Source organism: Parasteatoda tepidariorum, chromosome X2, assembly GCF_043381705.1.
Source record: "Parasteatoda tepidariorum isolate YZ-2023 chromosome X2, CAS_Ptep_4.0, whole genome shotgun sequence".
Taxonomy (NCBI): Eukaryota; Metazoa; Arthropoda; class Arachnida; order Araneae; family Theridiidae; genus Parasteatoda; species Parasteatoda tepidariorum.
In genome coordinates, this window is record NC_092215.1 from 24,755,569 (window position 1) to 24,771,409 (window position 15,841).

The 15,841-nt window shown below is 28.7% G+C and overlaps 1 protein-coding gene and 1 long non-coding RNA gene across 2 annotated transcripts in view; one reads left to right on the plus strand and one right to left on the minus strand.

Moving 5' to 3' along the window:
* LOC139427195 (uncharacterized) overlaps window positions 1-13,987 on the plus strand; it is a 91,795-nt gene extending 77,808 nt beyond the window's left edge. Inside the window, exon 3 of the long non-coding RNA XR_011638331.1 lies at window positions 13,435-13,987. This is a non-coding gene — a long non-coding RNA (uncharacterized lncRNA). The remainder of the gene's footprint in view (window positions 1-13,434) is intronic.
* The window catches only part of LOC107448874 (neuroligin-4, X-linked), a 310,204-nt gene that overhangs the window by 88,340 nt on the left and 206,023 nt on the right, over window positions 1-15,841 (minus strand). The gene's annotated exons all lie outside the window — the stretch shown is intronic.

Sequence of the window (15,841 nt, forward strand, 5' to 3'; positions counted from 1 at the left end):
CCTACCTCTGGAAAAAAATAAAGAAACATATCTTCAATAGTAGCTTTTAAAGATATTAGTAAACATTAAGAAAAAGATAAACATGTCTTTAAAGAGTTTTTTTTATAGCAATGACTAGATATATGTATATTGACTTACAGTTTAGGAGTAAAAAAATCAAAGCAAATCTTTTGCATTGTAAGCATTAATATTTCATATGGATGTTCTTAATGAACAAATCTTAAAAATATTTATTTTAAAAAATACAATATTTCTTCTTTGATCTAATTTCTACTCCGCTTTCTTCCATCCATAAAAAGAAAAATGGAGAAGCTTACAAAAAATATTCAAAAAGAAAATCAGCATATTAATCTTACATTAACCTGGAAAGGCAAATATTTCTTCGCTTAAAAGCTTATTTTTATATTTTCCTTTGAAGTCATCAGTGAACTAAATCTAAGTCAATCGTAAAAAATATCACAGTGGACCACCATTAAATAAAATTAGGATTTTTTGAGTCTTTTAATCAGCAAAAATTCCGTACGTAATGTATTGCATTTCATTTAGAAAATACATTTTTCCAGACAGCGCAATAATATCATTTTATGGCGTCGCCTTGTAAGTAATGAAATGCAAATAAAGCTGTAACTTGGTATCATCATCCACTTTCTCAACCGGGATTTCAAAAAGTGATGACGCATATTTCAAAAAAGATCAAAGAAAATAAAGACAGAAAAAATTTTCCTTCTACTACCAAATATAAAATTCAAATATCTATGTAAAGTCAACTTCATTTCTTAAATTCTCAGATATATTTCAGTGTCTTAAGCGCTGAAGATATAGATTGTGTCGCCTGCTTGAAAAGAAAACAACATATTGAATTGCTTTCTTAGTTCATATCATTTCAGCTATATATTTAAAGAAGCATTTTTAGCTGTAATTTCCATTTTTATATTTCTAGGAAAACTTTTATTTGCTTTTTTAAAAGCTAGTATTTCTAAAATAGGAGTTCATGAGCTTTGATTATGGGCTCGTTTTATATTCTTCAGTACCTATATTTGTCTTACAACTCTGAGCATTGAGCCAACAATTTTATAAAGGATCGTATAAACTTTTACTCAACGTATACCATCTTAAGTATTTTAGAAGGTATACCACCAAAAACTTGAAAATTTTTTCTTATGTTTTTGAAATGTGTTTATTGCATTGTATAAAATGTTTAAAACATGATTAAAATAATTTGTAATTTGGATTTCCTAAATGGGACAAGCCTGCTTTCTTTTTCTTTTTTTTTCTATTTGGTATCGACATTATAAAAAATACTAGAGATTTATTTTTATGTTCCGCTTTTATCTGATAATGTAACTAAAAGAACATGATAAGACCTTTTCAAACATTTTCAGGTTCTTTTCTTTTCTTTCTATTTGGTATCGACATTATAAAAAATACTAGATTCAATTTAAATACTTAAGTATTAATTAAATATATAAGTATATGAATAAATTTTCAATACTTTACATTACAGGTAGATTTATTTTTATGTTCCGCTTTTATCTGATAATGTAACTAAAAGAACACGATAAGACCTTTTCAAACATTTTCAGGTTTTTTTTTTCACTCATATAATCAAAACAAATTTTATTTGTTGTGATTTGAGGATATTGAAAAAAAAACATCAAATCTGATTTTTTTTAAATATTTTTTCCAAGCACTCTGTAAGTTTTATAAAAACCTATTGTGTATAGAGCTTTTTTTCATTGTTACATATTTTTACACGACTTTTATAATTTATTACGTAGAATTTCTTAAAATTGTTAAATATTTCATATTCAAATTACAATTTATAAAATTTACAAGGAATATTCATATCAGATAAAATTAAAAACGATTAATTTAATAATCTTATTTCTCCTTAACTATTTGAAAACTGATTTTGTTAGTGAATTTTTATGTGTAGTCGCAAATGTTTTAGGTAGCTCGCACTTACTGTGATGAAAATGTCAAGATTGATTGCAATAGATTCGGCGGATTAAATACGGTGTATTTAAGAGCAGTTCATATACACAGAGGAAAAAAATTCTGGTAAATGCGTCGTACTGCATTCGAATGGCATTTCTAGTGACACAAATCCTAATTCTGGTTAATAAAACTAAAATATACGGTATCTAAATCATTAATTTGGAGATTTTTCCGTTCATACGATTACGGTTTATCGCGAATTATGGTTTTCAAAATTATAGTTCTTGTTACAATAAATTTAGAAAAAAAATAAATATAAAGAAATAACTGAAAAGTAATTTTAACTGAAGGAATGGTTTTTATACCATGCTCTGTTATCATGGTAATATTACCAAATTTTACCACATTTTCCCAATTTTATCACGTATTATAAAGCCATATTTTATTGTTAATTTAACTAAAATCATTACTAAAGCACGTCGGTAAAAATTACCGAACTTTTTGTTGTTCCCATTAAGCCAGAGGCATGATAACTTTGAATTTGTGTCCAATCCAGAAGACACAAGACAAGGGAACTCCTAGATAAAGTATCATGAGAAATTTGCCTTTGTGGAGAACTTTCTGCTGGAGCTAGCTCGCATTTGCGTTACATGGAGACAAAAATCACAGAAACATTCAACGGGTAGCCTGACCGCAAAGAGATTCTAACCCATGATCGTCTACCACTGAGTATATTTTACGTGAGCACTTTGGTCGGTGCAAGCCGGGTGCAGAATTCGTGTCAATCAGCCATCGATGGGATTCGAACCTAGTTCACCTAATTGGAACGCGAACGCTCCTTCCATTGAGCCCCCACGTCTCATTACAAACATATTAAAATCTGTATCCTGCGAATATTTTCGTATCATTAATAAAATGAAAGAATTTCTTTATTATTTGCTCGAAGCCTGTTTCGCAAAGCGAAGTCCAAATTTGAAAACATGGTTAAATCTAGATTATTATGCAAAGAAAATGAGATATTAAATACTAATAATTTTTTTAAGGAAATTAATAGTAACTGCGTATATTAAAGTTTTGTTTGTCATGCGTTAAATTATTCAGCATTTGATAAAATTGCGAAAATCACTTAAGGCATTTTTATTGAACGCCATTAACAAAATTTTTATTTGTAAAATCATCTATTGCATTGCTTTCGTCATTAAAATCAAATTATAGAAAGCTTATTCTAAAATTCAAAATTATGAGTTTGTAATTCCACGTCTTGATATTATATTCTTCAAATAATGAGGTTAAATTACCCGCACCTCCTAGATAAAAAAAATAAAACTACCATAAACCATGCAATAAAACTTTTGGTTCTCAATACGTGTGCCCGCGTCATCTGAATTTCATTCAAAAGATGATTATTATGCTTATCAAATGTGGTCTTAACCCATTTTAAACTTCTCTTTTTACGTGAATTCATTTTAAAGATGGGAACTACCAGCATTTTAAGGTCTGGCAAAATTACTCGAACGATATTAAAATTCCTATCAAAAGAATATGTTTTTGATTTAGATCTGTGTTTATGTTCTTTAAACTTTGAAGTGAAATGCAATTTTTATGTCATTAGTGTATATTTTTTTTTGAAATTCAAAGTAGTTTTTGCTTATAATCTTGAAAAAGTTTTCACGAAAAGAAAACGGCTTCTTGAAAATATCCAGTACACTGTTAGAGGTTTCTGGAAAAATATGGTTAAATAACAATTTTATTATAGGTTATTTTATCATGTGCAAGCAAAACTGTTAAATAACCATAAATATGATGGCATTCAAACCGTTAACTGTGAGGTAAACAGTTTATTAACTGCTTTCACTTAATAGTAACTTTGTTCCTTGCGGAGGGGTACATATTATAAACCTGAGAAGGCTTATCAGTCAAGCGCATGACTAACGGAACGGGGATTCGAGTCCCAGCGTTGACACCACAAAATTTTTTCAATTTCCTTCAACACATCTTCTGGTGTCCTGCACTCTCCAATTTGTGACCCTGGGCAATTAGGAAACGATACTTTCATTCACGCATAGATGGCAGCGCATTAAAGCTGCTAAACTATCTCAAATATCTAGTTAAATTTCATTTTTAGAGTTTTGAAACCATGCTAGTTGTAAATGGTTAATAAGCTGTATTTGTTTTGCATTCATGTTTTTTCCATATTAGATGTAATCGGTTTCTAAAGCGTAAATTTAAAAAGAAATGCTCTGTACCGTAAACCAATCAAAGACGCTACTTTTTATAACCGTCGTTGAACAGCCGACCCAAGTTTTTGCGTTTACGGCTACTGATGCTCAACTTCGTAGCATTGTAATTTTGAACCCAATCCAGAAGACAAGGAAACTCCTGGATCAAGTATTGGGAAAATTTGCGTTCGTGGAGTATTTTTTAATGGAACTAGTCCACATTTGCTTTACATGGAGAGGAAAACCGCGGATATCTCCCACGGTTAGTCTGATGGCAAGGACTTGAACCCATGATCTACGCCTACCAATTAGGATATTGTACGCTATCATTGTGGGCGGTGCAATTCGTATCAACCAGCCATCACTCGGATTCGAACCCACGAACCCGGTACACCTCATTGGATGGTGAACGCTCTAGCCATTAAGCCATCATGGCTCAAGAACGCTACTTTGCATAAGTCAGTTGTTCCTTAGCAATTGCCACATTGCATATATGGTAAAGTTTTAATTGAAAAGATATCGAAGATTATTATTATCCTCATATATACCTATGTACTATGACAAAATAATATGAAATTAGTACCAAAGAAATAGTTGGAAATATTGAACCAAACTATACTCGGATATACAAAAGGTACAATACTTTACTATAAGTATCCAATTTTTCTTTGGTAAATAAATTACAATCTTTCGTTCGATTCAACCTAAATTTTTCTATCTAGTTTTTACAAAACGAAATAATTCTATTTTTATTCTTACAATTCAATATAAAAATCTTCTTCGATATATATGCTTTTTACTTTCTAACCCATAAAGATCATTTAATAAATGGACCCCCGAAAATGTCTCTTTTTCAATGTATTTCAGTATCCTTTTTTTGCCATCACAAACTAGAACATTTATGACCGTTTGACCATTGAGGCGTAAGCATCACGAAATCTCACGTATTAGAATCGCGAATCTCTCTACTAATGTCAGGGGCTTCACGAATCAGAGAAAATGCCATTTATTCTATTGATCGAAGCAACCGAAAGAATAGATAAAATGTATGATGTACTGGGAATCAGACAGAAGTGGAAAAAAAATGTTTTATATTCTAGCTAAAATAAAAGCTTTCGAGTTTATAGTTGTGCTTTTTATTATGAATTAAAATTAATTCGATTCTATTTTTGTAACTAAAGAATTTTTTTTTTTATCATCTTTTGTTTGAAAACACTAACTGAAAGCAGCAAAACAATAAAATAGATGCCTACCTAGAAGCAGTTTATTTTATATTTATTATTTCGAATACAGCTTTTAAGGAGAACTTAGTTCCATCATAAAATTGCAATTTTATCTCCGCATCTATATTTTGTATGGTAATATCTTAGCAAATACCTCATGAACTAAGTAGCTTTTCAAGTCTAGATGAAAACTTTAGCTAAGAGATCTGTAGCAATGCTTGAATGTTGAATTATCCAAACAATTGTGGGAAGAAATGCTTTTTTCTCAAGTTAACACTAACTCAAGCTTCCATATGCAATTTAAAGGGTGTAAATAAATCTTAATTTTTTTCAATGAAAAATGCTTGCACCAATCTCACGTGTTTTTTTACCATACGTTTAGTACTTATGCTACCCAAAACTCCTCTGTAGGCGTGGTATAGATATCGTCTCTAGATTGTTCACAACTGAAAAAAATTTCGCGAGAGTTAGTTGTCTTTAATGCTGCTATACATTTACTGAAGCTAAAGTTCGCCGTTAAAATATGTAAGTATCTTTTTAGTTCTGCAACAAGGATATTTATATTTTATTTAGTTTTTAAGTATCTCTATATAGTATTAAATAATTTTATAATGTATAATTACTATATGCTTCGGCAGAGATGCCAACTGCTCCGGACACGCTAAAATAATTAAAAAAACGGTAAATAATTACGAAGTAAAATTTGCAAATATTTGACTATTTTTTCTGGCTTTTTTAAAGATAAAGCATGACATAAATTCATTAAGTGGTGAATTATATGAGCCTACGAATTGTTTAGAAGTAGTGGTGGATAAAAATCTACTAAATTGAATTTATTAAACCAAGAATCACAATTAATAAACTACCACTTTAAAATACGTATTTGCTCCCCGGAGCAAGTTGGCATCTCTGGCTTCGGCTCTGTCAACATTTAAGTTTAAAATCGTCTCAATGTTTTACCTATACTACGAGGATGCTTGATTTACCAACTAGTCTTATGTCTAGAGAATTAGTGAACTTTCATTTCATATTGCATAGTAAAAATAACTTTACTGACTCTTATGAGCATCCTATCTTACTGTAACTTTAAATATTTGTGCTACCGAGTACAGAAAATGGTAGAAGCAACTTAAAACAGAGTAGCGCAAAAACCATTCTTTGTGTTTCAGTACACTAGGTTCTACACTTCTTTGGTACGGAATAGTTGACTCTATTTTTTGTGTTAAGATGCACTAAATTTATTTTACAGCATAGATAAAGAACGTTTATGAAAATAATCTAGTTAACCGAAGAAACGCTTGTTCTATATACTCTAAAAAAACTTTGAAATAAAAAAATATTCACTTATGCGATAAAAATTCAGCTTATTCAAATATTAAGAGTAACTAATAGTTTAGAAAGAAAGTGGAAATTTCACTTTTTTTAAAAAAATTGAAAAATACATATGGGGTGTTAAATTTTTATTTAAAAATTTACAGATTAGTTTGTAAGATTTAAGCTTTTCAGAAAAATACAATACATAGAAAAATAATTGGATTTTTAACTTTAAAATGTATTTGTCTTGTCATTTTGAAATATCACTGGAAAAAATTGTTTTACCTTCATATAAAAATGTTTAAGTTGCATTTTGTTGCTTACACATAGATAAGTGACTCATAATTTATTTATGGAAATTTATGATGTTTTTTTTAATTTTCTCCAAATTATAAAGAATTACAATTTTTTAAAAGAGCAGAAATTCTTCAGCGAAAAAGATCAGCATTTGCACCAATGGTATCCAGTTAAAGATGAAAGAGATTTATCAATACTACTCAAGAGCTATTTTAAAGGAAAGAAATATTTTTATTTTCAGTTCGGGATTTTTTGCCTCCTGATTAAGAATTCGTGCAATGAAAAAAAAAACTAATAAATATTAGCTTTTACAACCAAAATTTTATTCATGTGCTTCTGTAAAACTTCAATAAACTGTTGAACTAGATGCTATTAAACTGCATCAAAGAAATTTTTCCATTCATCATCACTGCATCTATCATACTTTAAAGAGATTGAAATCTTTCCTTTACCTTTAACATTTAAAATGTATTTGTTGATATCATATTCGTAAATCGTTGTCTAAATTTAGACACTATTTACTTAAAGAATCTAATATCAAAAATAAAAACGGAAATTTTATTGAAATAATAATTTTTCCTTTTCATATGTACTAAATATCTATGCGTAGCACTTTAATCATCACAAAGTAAGCAAACAGTAGAAAAATCTGAAACAAAAATCTTTTGAAACTTTCTATTTTGAGCGGAAATTACAAGATAAACAAACTCTAAAAGAATTACACACTTTAAACGCATTTGAAAAGAAAAAAAAACGTTGACATCCGGAACTTTCTTGAATTACCAATCATCAGTTTCCAATGATGATACTTCGCTTTGCAAAAAAAACAAATTTTGGTGGTAGGAATCTAGTTACAAAATCAAGTCAATAGCAGGGAAAATTGAAAAACTCCGAATGAAATAAAATTCCTGTTTCTTAAAGTTTTACTCAAACAGTACCACACGAAAAATCGATTAAAATCAGATTTGAAGTTTCAATCCATTACACACACCTTCGAAATTAGATTCCTCCATTTTTCCATTTTCTTCTAGTATTTTCACTATTTTTTCCCCTTTATCTCTTGCCGATGAATATCGATTACAGGTTTCTGTTTCAAATTTATTTTAAAAATATTCCAGCATATCTATCGCTTTAAATGCATATAATGCCCATGAATCACATCAAAGCTGAAATATTTTAAGAATTCTTTAGCAGCGCATTTAACTCTTTTCAATTTTCTGTATCAGGGAAAATAGAGTTTCGAAATCTGATTTCTCCCGTCACCTCTCCTTGAACTATTTTTGACGAAACTATCTATTGAATCCTATTTTGTCTATATTTCGATTCAGACGTCAAAAAACACTCAAATTTTATCACATGCTTTTAGCGGATCAACTTTTTTCCTCTTTAGCACACAAAGAGTTAAAAGAAAAATTCTAGTATGAACCCTTTATATCGAACAAGGCGCTATATTCGCTCGTTTGGCTGTCTTTTCCCAAAACGATAACGTCTAAAGAAAATATCGAATCATACGTTTTGTCGCCAACTCTTTTCGTATTTTTTTCTTTCGTTTTAATGTCTCGCTGTCCTCAAGGGGGCAATCGATGCGAACAAAAGGCAACGTGTGTATTCCAATTGCTAACATTACTTTCAACAGTGAAAGCTAACGTGTTACCGATTGAGCTATCTACTGGAAAAGGTAAGTTCTTTTTTTCATGAGAAAAGTAATCCACTTTAGGCAAAGAAAGTGGCGAGAAAGATACTTAGATACACGCCGTAACTTTTAAAAAAGAAAAAAGAAAAATTTATTGAACCGAAAAAAGACAGATGTCTCAGCACACGGGAAAAAAATTCCGTTAAATTATTCTACTATATATTACTAACATTTCTGCTTTTTTTTTTACAGAAAAAAAAGAAGACATTTGTGGTTAATTAAACCATAATATGCGGCATCTAAACCATTCACATGGTTATTTTTCGCTTATATGGTAACGGTATATACCTTAAATTCTGGTTTATTACCATACATTTAGTAAGACAATTACAAAACTGTAAATTAATTTTTAACGAATAAATAGTTTGTATGACATGCTCATAAATACCATGATAAAATTTGGTAAATTTTAAATTACGGTATGAAATGCGGATTACAGTATAAAATACGAATTAAATTACGGTATAAAATACCGGCACTTTGGGCGTATAATCCGCAAAATCCTTTTTACCGTAAAATATAATACGGTAAATTCCTATAATATCGTTAGTTTCACCAAAGCACTTCAGTAAAAATTAAAAAGTACAGTGCTATTTGGTGTTCCAATAGAGCCAGAAGCACGTAAAATTTTACCATATTCTAGTAGTTTTGACCGTACTTTTTATCCATAGCAGCGATAAAAATTTCTTACATATTGTTCAATGAAATAAAAAAGAACTAAAATGTATATGTGATGAATAGATTGTCCTAATTTTTTTTTAGAAATGTGTAGAAACATATATTTCGCTTTTTTTAAATGCAACTATTTATTTAAGTTTATAGTACAAGTAAAATAAATTATGACTGTGAAAATACAAAAAAAGTAAAAGTTTCTGATTTGCCTGCCAAAGTTTTATTAGAACAATACAAATACATTTACAAAAAAAGTTTTGTTTTCTTTACCGGCAGAAAAATCTTGTTAAAATCAAAGCAACTAACAAGGGAGACTAGGGAAGTGTGACTCACCAATTTTGAAATAAACTAGTGGGATGTATGCCTTATGAGGAATAATTTTAAGGGATAACATTCGTTTTGGCCCATAGAAGGTCCTATCAGAGATAAAAAAGTAATTCAATATAAAGAAAAATCGGTATTTTATTACTTCAATGCAGATTATTAGTTATTGTAATTATCTCATACTCCAAATAATTTCGTGGTACTTTCACGTTCTATATAATGTATATTTATAGTCAAAATTGATGTCAAAAGCCTGATATACCTATTTTGAAAAAATGCTTTTAAGCGATTATTCTAATTTTAGTAAAAAAACTTTCAAAAAAGTATTTTATTGTTTATAATTGGATAGGGAGGTAAAAATGCCATAGCACAAAAAAAAAACTTTTATATGCGCATGTGACCAAATTGTAACGCATTTTCCCGAACTGATGGAATTTTTTGTGAGTCTACATTGAATAGTCTGCATTGAAGTAATAAAGTACCGATTTTTTTACATATTGAATTATTTTTTTCTCTCGTAGGACCTTCTATTGGCCGAAACGAACGTTGCCCCCTAAAATTATTCCTCATGAGGCATACATCTCATTAGTTTATTTCAAAATTGGTGAGTCACACTTCCCTAGTCTCCTTTGTAAGAGTGATCAAACTTTTTTTTTTTTGCATAAAATATTTGTGACTTGATTATTAAAATTAAAAATGCAAACTGTATAAGATTTTTCGCCGGAGTTGCAATAAAAGCTTATATGTAATAGAAATTTCGGCCTGAAAGCAATTCCATTGTGCATTTTTTATAAGATTTTTTCATTATAGCGATTAGGAAAAAAACACCCTCTTATTGAGTTCAAATTAGTTTTTTTCTTTCATTTTCATTGTTAACTAAATCTAATGTTTCTGTAATTGTTTAAATACAAACGATATTAAAAAGAAAAATTAGAAATTTTTAAAATATATATAAATTTCCTCTTCATTTTAGAGAAATTTACTTCACTAATAAAAAATCATTTACCATAGTATTTACACAAATTATGAAACATTTATGATGCAAAACATTGTGATAAACATTTATGATGCAAAATAATTTTAAGAACGATGATTAAGGGTAAACATAAATTTTGAAAGGAATATTTTCTATTTACCAAAAGAGAAAAGCTTGAATATTTGTAAACAAACACTTCTAAAAAAGGGTTATTTTATTTATATTCTGAATAGAAAAAGAATAACCTAGATATATTTCTTCAGCAAATACAAGTTATTTATTTTTCTTCGACAATAACATATTTTTAAATAGCGTCTGTCACCCGAGGCTGGGAGGAAACATTCGTCTTTTCTCGTATATTGATCGAATATTGGCACGCTATTCCAAGATGTGCATACATTAAATTGAAAAATGAGGATATAGATAGTTGAGTTTCATTCCTTTGGGCATATTCCTTTAGTTTGACAGTTTCATATTTGAGACAAATTGTTTTCCTTAATAAAAATTTATTGTACCAAAGAAATTACATTTAATTGAATGATATAAATTTACGAGGTAGTCAAAAATGAGAAAAAATTAAGATGGTACATCCATTTCTATAAAATATTGATAAAATTTGTCCTCTCCATTGTCCTTTTGCAGAGGAGAATAAAAATCGAATACTTAAATTTTTTTTGTACTGACACTGTAAAAACTTCTCTTAAAAATATAATTCTGTTAAAAACATAACTTTTCTATGGAAGATTTATGTTCTCTAACATTACAAGAATTAACTGCTAAAATATATCGCAATTCGGCAAAATAAGAGACATTAATTCTATTATCAAAATAAGAATTTTACGAAAAAAAATAAGAATTCTGCAACGATTCCTTTAAATGTCGAAAAAAAAAATTAACCTTTTAAAATTCTGTTTCATTATGTAAGCCAGATGGCGTACAGCTACATTTATACAAAATGTTTCGACCGTACCATGGCCTACAAAAATAAAAAAATTAATGCATCTAAATATTTTCTGTAATGATTTGTCACAGGAAATTTCTGGCAACGTGTTTTTTGTTTCGTAGCATACGAATAATCTGGCAACACTGCAGCCAGAAATTTTCTGCAATATAACAGAATTTTTTTACAGTGTATATCTTAATTAATGATCTTGAAATAAACTTATAAGATGAGTCGCAAAGTTTCAGAAAGTGAATAGATCCTTGCAGCTAAATATACATATTGGATTAAAAACAAAATGTATTTAAACATTAAACATGTAAGTCCATATGAAAAATATATATAAACGCATTTTTATAAAATTTTAAAAAGTAATTTTTTTTATGCAAAAGTTAGTTTGAAAACTAATTAATAGTAATTTTAAAGTTAAAAATACTAAAATACAACTTTCCGTTTTACTATGTTTTTGTTTTACGTATATATATATATATCTATACATAAAAAATCCATTTGATAATTAACAATATTTTACTTAGAGATAAAAGGCATTTTGTTCGTTCGTGAAGTAGTTTTTACATAGAACACAATATTAAAATTCAAAACTTTTCTACTTCAGTTCGTGTAAACGACTTTTCACTAAAATTACAATACGACAGTTGTATTAATTATTGATAACGATAAATTATTCATTATTTAATCTTAATTTATTATAAATAATAATATTTTATTGAAATTAAGCAAGATTATTTAAATGCGCCATATTTTTAAGCTTTCCACCTACAAATACTTCGGAATTAATTTTGATTTTCTAGAAAAGTACTATACTAACATTGAGTTATGATAATTAAGTATTATATATAGCTAAATATTTATATTTTTTGCCAATCAGAACTGATTTGAGTAAAAGAAAGGGTATAATCTTGATAATTTAAGTATATAATTCTTAAGAATTAAAGGTATGAAGAATATTTCTCTGCAACAGTATCCCTCAGAGAGTTAATCTTCTTTAGATAAATAATCGTTCCACGTCTACTAGGTACACTAACATCATTTCCTTATTGTTTGTGTTCTCCATTTTCTATTCGCTTTTGTAGTTTCTAGAAACAAATTCACCGCCAAGTTTCAGTTCACCTGGTTTTTACAGTACTAATCTATTTTATTACATTTAATAAATATTATTCTTTGATGGAATCTAATTTATCGATTTTAAGTTTCAAAATAACACTCAAATTGCTAAAATTTATCTTTATAATTTTACAATCTACCAATCATTTCTCAATAGATAAAAAATAGAACAATCTACGTGCAGAAAATAATTCTGATAAAATTACCACACTATAGACATTTTTAATAAGAATAAAAAATAAAAAAATTTAATTTTGGCAATAAAACTAACATTTTCGGAATTAAAAACAAATCAATTAGTAATTTTTCTATTCATATATGGTGACGGTTCTATTTTTCAAATTTATAGCTGTTACTATTTGGCGAAAATACGAAACTGAAAACTAGATTTAACCGAATAAATGGAATATCATGATAAAATTTCCAAATTTTACCTCATTAACCAACTTAAAACGCATATTATAAAACGTTATTTCATTGTTAACTTCACTGAAATCATTACCAAAGTGCTTCGGTAAAAAGTACCAAGATATTTTTACCTTGATAATATATATTCATTGACTAAATACAATTGCTATGCTTAAAGCCCAGTTCAATGGTTTAAAAACACGAATTTATTTTTACAGTTGTGTGTAATGAGCAACAACCTTCGGCAACACTTAAGTATTCCTTTCAAAAATGAATAATCATATTTTTCGAAACATTTTTTCTAGGATTATCAAGCCTTCAGGAGCTTGATAGATGACTTTGAAAAATGACGATGACGAAAATTTCTGACAAAGCTCTGTGATTGGTGCATACTCTTTTTCGGAACGGAAGTTGAGACACGTCACTTTTTATATTTTTGTTTATAAAGAAATCATATCATTTTTCAATCAAACTTGTAAGAAATTCATCAATTATTAGCTGCCAAGTCTGAATTTTCAGAATGAATATTTATCCTGTCGTTAGTAATAATTTGAATACAAATCCAGTTTTCGACAAGTAAGAGAAATAATGATTTATTTTCTTTTAAGTATTTTTGTAGGAAGTGTATAATAGAATTTGAAATGGCATAGATTGATTAAACTTGTATAGCTTAAATTAGTCCAATTTGAATTAGTATTTGCATTCAAATTGTTTTTTTACGAAGACTTTAGATGATTTCTTTCAAATCTATTTACATTGCACATTTTGCAACGTCTTAAGAATAAGAGTTTGAAAAATTAAAAAACAATTGATAATCAATGTAATATTTTAAACAGATTTATTAGACTGCTACAAAATTTTTTGAGAGAGCTCATGAATTTTAATAACTGCTTACACTAAAAAGCATTTTTCTTTTCTATATACGTATTGTTTATTTATGAGTTCTTTTCCTGTATACATATTGTTTATTTATGAGTTCCTTTCCTATATACATATTGTTTATTTATGTGTTCTTTTCCTATACACATATTGTTTATTTATGAGTTCCTTTCATATATACATTTTGTATTGTTATAAGTTTATGATATTAAAATTATGTAGTTTAATGATGAAATATTGTATGATATATTTCAGACATGGTAATGCCTTGTGCAATAAGCTAAGTTAACGGAATTCTTAAACAAAGGAATGAGATAGACTTTTATGATCGAAACACTTAACCTGCGGAAGAAAATGAGAAAATTTTTCTCAGATGCATTTCAAATGAAGGGATAAAAATACTTCTTGTAGATTTTTAAAAAACTTCCTTGTTATAAATACGAAATATATAGATATCAAATAGATACAACCTATTACACTGATATACATTATCATTGAAGGAATAAAGTAAGTATATCAAACAATACAAAACTATTTCAACATTTTCAGAGAAAAAAAAGGAGAATTCTAAAATACTTCTCGAAACAAATTTTAACACAAAATTTACGTAATCGATATGCAAAAACTATAAGCATCTAAGATATAGAATAAGTTTACTGACCCTGTTTGAAAACCAAAGCAACGAAATGAATATACCAACTATAATATATCAACAGCAAAGGAATGAAATAAATATAACATCCATGATACTGAAACACATAAGGAAGAAAATAAGTATACTGATTATGTTAGATCAACTCCAAATGAACGAAAAAAAATATTAAATCCATGATACATGCCGAATGAGCGAAATAACATACCGTGCATTAGTGCAAGAGGGGCGAATTAAATATAACATCCATGATACATCAATGCCGAATTAAATAAGCAAGTATACGGATGTTTGATACAATCATTGCTAAAGAAATGGAAAGAAAATATGATGCACCAGTGCTAAAGGAGCGAAATAAATATAATATCTATGACACATCAATACCAAAGGAACAAAATAAGTATATCGACCATAATGCATCAATGCCAGAGAAATGAAAGAAAAATATTGCATCCATAATACATGCTGAATGAACGAAATAAACACACCGTACACCAGAGCAAAAGGAATGAAAGAAGAATAACATCCATGATATATCAATATTGAAGGAACAAAATAAGTATACCGACCATATGATGCATCAATGCCATAGGAACTAAGTAAATAAAAAGTCAATGATTCATCAATGCCTCAGAAATGGTTATCGATATCACGTACATGTTGACAGCTGATATGAAATAAGTGAACCAAATCAATATTCGACAATTATGATTACGGATTTTACATTTTAGAACTTAATTTAAAATAAGGTGTCAAGTTCGTACACCAAACAAGAACATGAAACTTGTTTTATGAAATGGTTTCCACTTTTAAACTAATTTCTGTTTAACTGATCAATATGGATGATATATACTTAATATTTTTTTTAGTTTCTTATTAGTCTCTCATTTTCTGTAATTTCTAATACGGAGCAAAACGTTTAACATAATTGTTCTATTTTTCTCAAAATTTATAAATGAGTAGGTGGCTCAGGCGATAGAGCACAGAGCGTTCGATCTCCAATGAGATGAACCAGGTTCGAATCCCTGCGGAGATTGGTCGAAATAAATTTTACTCTCGGCTTGCACAGACCACAGCGCTGACATAAAATATCCTCAGTGATTTCCATAATACATGCTGACTCAGTGACCATGGGTTAAAGTCCCTTTGCCATCGGGCTAACCAAGGGAGGTTTTCGTGAT